A 5,818-nucleotide genomic window follows, 5' to 3' on the forward strand; every position below is an offset into this window, starting at 1 on the left:
TCTAAATAGATGTGTTACCATTAACGTCGGAAACGTAAGACTGCAATTCTATACTTTTCTACATATGTACGTAATGTAGGTTAAGAAATAAGAAAAAGTTCGTTTACCTGTGTAATGCAGGTTTGCAAGTTCAAAATTCAGTTTGCGCAAAATTTGTTCACGCTACCGCAATAATAAAGCTATGGTTTATCGATGTGCAAAGCAACTTGCTTAAATATTTTAATAACGATTTAACAAAGAATAGATATCATTTATGACGGAAGTTTTAGACAAAGTTTAGTCCAAATGACTATTTGATTTCGACAAAACCTCCCTGTTGTGTAATGAAAAATAATTCAAAATATAGACAAAACGGTAAACTCGGCTATATTTAAATATACTCGTTATTTAATTATTTAACGCACTTTTTTTTATTTATTTAATGTCGCAACAGCTTATTTGTCATTAGCGACTACACATTTCCACACTATTACATTGTCGTTTGTATTGTATTATTATTTGTGGAGATAGATTGCTTAATTTACGTTAACAATTGTTATCAACTAATTAGTCTCAGTGTAAACAATAACAGAGCATTTGTACAAAGTTATGGAGGGGTTAGCCTATGTAACATGTTTTGATCTTAACTTACGGGGTCGCGGCGGAACGCGCCGCGCCGAAACGCCGGTCAAAATTATAGATAATATTGTAAACTATGATTTGTTATTAACATCTTGAAATGAAAAAATTTGTAGATTTTAAACTTTGAATTTCGGACTTTTTTTCATTGGTCGAAACACTGTGCTGCGTCCGGTCGCATGTGCACGCTCTCACATTTTTGGCTGGAATTTCGTCAAGTTTCGGAATTTCAGAGTCTGGTTGGGCTTAAAATACGCGGAAAAGTAAACAAAAATTAAGCAAATTAGAACTATTTGCTGGTATAACTTTGGTCGTGCGGGAACAATTTGCTTTATTTCTTAAACCTAATTATATATTACCTGTGCTTATCACGTATTATGTTATAGTAGCTTAATATATTTCTTCATATATTATTTATTCATAATACGTAATAAATTATGTATTTCGTGATAAAGTGTGAAATACTATTTATTGTGTAATATATTATGAAATATTAATAATACACTACGAAATTTTTCTTGATACAGAAATATTACCTAATTAATATAAATACGTATACACACATTTTTTCATTTTATTCAAATTTAACATTCAAAAATAATTAACTTCCAGTTATTTCTAATATCTCCAACCCTTTGCGGACGATTGACGCATACAGATACGTACACAAAGAGAAAAAAATGAAATTTATAATAATATAACAAACGAAAGTTAAAATATGCAGTGACGCAGTTATCTGCTGAATAATTAATCGATACACCGCGGCGCGCATAACGCGAGAAAAGTGAGCCGATGATTTCAATTGACTTTCATTACAACGACTCAGCTCCACAGAGCACTTCGCTTCGAATGGCTTCTTCCGCAAAGGGTTAATCCACCTCCCGAGGTATAAAAATGACCCTTCGTCAGTTTCTTCTAGTACAGTCGGAGGAAGAAATATAGCGAGGTCGTAAGCTAAAGCGCTAAGTAGCGGCACCGATTGATCAAGTAACACCCAAATGCAGCATTTTTCGTTTCTCGGTTAGAACTGAATAAAAGCTAAGGCATATAGTACGCGACCCTTGACTGAAATTTCAGCCTTATCTTCTCTGCTTTCTAATATGCTCGAACGTGTAAATTTTGACGTCTGACAGATTGTACGGTCTCGCTGTATTTCTTCCATCGGCTGTACCTTTTCCTTCGATTAACTTATACAGCGTTCTTTTTTCTCTAAGTACTAAATTATTGGAATGTTACAAGGATCATGGTTTTACTAGTTAGATACACCCTATTGAAAATAATTAACACATATTATTTAATAATAATTTATTGTCACAATTAGACTGGGGATGTTAATGCACTTAAAATATGTTGAAGTGTGCAAATAAAATGTATGAACATGTGCGAAAATATAACAGCATATGCAAGAAGTATGTGGGATATGTATAATAATGAGTATATTGAAAATATGCTGCAATAATAGAACCTTTATTATCTAAACATTACAATTATAATTTAGATAAAAATCGAATTGTGCCAAATTGATAACGTTTATCAATTAAAATGAATTTATAAGCAGAAAACATTTGACAATATAATATAATAATATAATAAACGTACACGAAATATGCAATACACTTTTGCATACGTTTAAAGAAAAAGAAAAGTACAAAATATGCAAAATAAATAGTACACAGTTGAAACCCTCTAAATACAAAATAAAAAAATTAATTTATAATGATATGCAATACAATGGTATGATAAACGTAAAAAAAAAAAAAAATGCAAAATAAATAATACACAGTTAAAACCCTCTAAATACAAAATAAATTTTTGCCCAATTCTCACTTTATTACCAGTTTACAACAAATATAATTCACTTTTAGTTACCTCTGACATCTTTAATCCACCTTCTGAGGTATGAAAACAACCCTTTATCAGTTTCCAGTACCTTCCTCTTCAATTAACATACGTACAACGTTCTACCTTCTCAAAGTGGTAAATTAATAAAAAATTGCTAACAATTTCGACGAACTTTCTGGTTGTCCCTGGACGTGTATGCGACATTCAGCTGTACGCAAGAGCAACCGTGAGCAATGCAAGTACAGGATCTCGATTCCCTTTAAATAGAGACTTGGAGCACCGTAAGCTCTTACCGCAGGAGCATTAATTCGATCCCCTTTAATTAACGACTCGCTACCATGCGCGCTTACGACCCTTTCTCCCGCGTTTCACGATGTTTCCAACCTGGAAACACTGTATCCGATCTCGGCCAGCGTCGTTTTATTCAAGGCTTTCTTTATTTTCCACCTACAGCACAAATGAAAGAAGATCCACCGCACGAAGTGAAAATCCTTCCGCGGAGAAGGATATTAATTATGCGGTAGCCTTGCGAATACTCTGCCCGTTCAGCCAAAGGATTATCGATAATTTTCGTGGTGAATTAAAGAAGATCGATGATAGATTCCGTGGTCGCTGAATTCTGACGAGCCGATGAGTGGCCGGTTCTTCGAGTAATCACGAGTTCGTTATAAAATTCGACGATGAAAGTGATTGATAGCGGTGAATGTAGGAATAGTGTAGCGGAAATGGAAAATTTTCTGAGACACGCGCGAAGACGCTGCTTTTTTTAGAAATTTTCAAAACGTTTAACCCTTTGCACTTGAAGGTGATTTTTCTACAGGAAAGTTTGTAAATCGGATCTTTGAAATTTTCTAAAATTAACGCAAAAACAAACCGTGCTATTTTACTTAAATATTCAACGTATTCTCCATTTCACTGTGGCAATCAAATTTATAGAGGGCCGATAGATCTCTAACTTGATCAATTATTTACCAAGCGACGATTATTTAATGTCAGTCGCCACTCGATTGCGAAGGGTTAATACTTTTAAGTGAACTTAAAAATTTAAACTTAAGTGAAAATTGAATTTAAAGAGGAAGAAATGTCTTTTCGGGTCGACAAATGTACGTAAACAGAAATGCAAAAGGCGAAGTTTTGTTTTTGAGGAAATTAAACTGTTAAGATTCTTTCAGAACTAAACATTTTCGAATAGTATAAATGTTATAAAATTCATGGTAATTCTTCTGGCAGGGATTCAATTTAGAAAAGTCTGTGCTAGTTTCAGCAAATATTCCGTAACAGTGCATACACTTTTGTCATTGAATCACAGACCTTTTTGGACTTTAATTACATGCTCCCGGAAGTCTGCAATGCTCGCGGGCTTACTGCTTATACTCAAGTTTCATGGAAAAATTGTATCCGTAAGTATTGAATTCCTAAATTGTCTTACACGTCGCGAAATCCACTTTTAGATGATCAACATTTATTTAAACAAATATCTATCTGTTACAAAAATTCTCAAGACAATTAATGTGAAATTAGTCGATAGTTAAATTTCTAAAATTTAGATCGAGTACAAACTATGTATGTAAATGTGATTAATTTACCATCTTAAATTTATTTTTAATGTTTAGAAAATTATAAAAAAAACGTATCATAACTAAATACTCTCGTTAAATAACTATTGAGCTTTTCTTGTGAAATTTAATACTTCCTCAAATTGAACCATTCTAAGGATCAATAATTTTAAGATGTCCTTAACTTTACAGGAAAAAATATTAAACATTTTTATAAAAGAATTTCTATTACTTTTTGTAAGAAACTGTATGAATGAAAGTTGAACTTGCCACAATTACTTTTCCTTCAAAATTTTGAAGCAAGCCTAAATTGTCGTTAGAAAATTCTTAAGATCCTGAAACAAATGATTCAATCTGTAATTTGCTTGCATGCAATGAAACTTCTAAATATCAACTTCCGTTTAATATAGCGTCACAAAAATAAGATCCTAATAGTGTTATCGATTATGTTAGACCAACCACTGTCACTAAATTGAGTTTGAAAATGTGTCTTGCTGTAGGTCATTGAACTTGCCTTGACAATCGTTTTCATATTATATAAAAAGCAATGTTAGCCATTAATTAAAAAAAATCATACTATCGTCATTAGGCATAAACTATTGAAAATTTATATTGTGTACGAAAAATGACGAACCTTTGTCCTCTTCTATTTTTCTCACAGATCCACCACTTACAAGAAAAACGCTGAAAACAATATCGCGAACGCTCTCTATATTTTGCCAAAAGAATGTAATTTCGATCATATAATACTTCCTGTACAAACGTAATAGCTGTCCTAATACCCGCGAACGACAGAATAAAAAGAAAAAAAGTCATAAATAATTCACATATCTCAATACCTTTCGTTCCCTTTGATCGATAAACCCTTTAACGAACAAACAATCAAACCGTCTATGATAAACGATCGTTGATACTTCACTGTCTCCTCCTATTTTCCCTGTATATCACGGTAGTTTCGATTAACAATCCACCCACCTGACACTTTTCTCAGAAAAATGGCAGCTCGTTAATAAAATAGTAGGAATTTTTCAACGCTCGGGTAAAATGAATGTTTACGAGAGAAAGAAATTTTCCGAGATCCCCGAGCCTTATTGAAATTATCAGGCGACAGTAACAGATTTCTCCGGTGGATTAAAGTAAGCGTAATCCATCGAGCGGCGAATAGGTGAACAGGCGCGAGGAAAGTGGCTTATTTCATCGAACGCGGGAGAAAAGTATCTCGAGCACGTCCCGCCGAGTAGAAACCTCCGGTTTCCTGATTCATAGGCCGCCTCGCATTACAAACTCTCCTCCGCCACGCCGTCAGCCAACGAGCATTTTACTCGTACGCTAATTAAAATTACGCCCGGTTGAGCTCGGCTCGGCTCGCACGCCTATAGTTATCGCGCGCGGACGAAAGGAAATCGTAATTGGTACTTGTTACCCGGCACCGTAAATGTATCACTGTGCTTCGGATCCGTGGCCTGTTTACCGGACAGAGAAAGTATCCCCAATCCGTCGTAAGCACGAAAGTCGGAGTCCTCTTACGTTTTGAAGAAATTTTTAGGCAGGATTTATCCTTTGGTGTTCGAGCAGAATCTCTTGAAATTGTTTATCTCGAAATGAGAAAGCTGTAACCCTTTTTAATTTCGAGATGGATGCAAGTAGGGGTGAGAGAAAATTTTTAGAAGTGATCTGGTAGAACTTGTCGATTATGGTATTTTTGGAAATTGAACGTATTGGAAATGGGTTGTGGAATGATATAGTCTTTTAACTTTGTAATATACGATTTTATTTACGGTCTCAGAGGAAACGTCTTTACT

The sequence above is a fragment of the Habropoda laboriosa genome, unplaced genomic scaffold (genome assembly GCF_001263275.1).
Source record: "Habropoda laboriosa isolate 0110345459 unplaced genomic scaffold, ASM126327v1 scaffold276, whole genome shotgun sequence".
Classification (NCBI taxonomy): Eukaryota; Metazoa; Arthropoda; class Insecta; order Hymenoptera; family Apidae; genus Habropoda; species Habropoda laboriosa.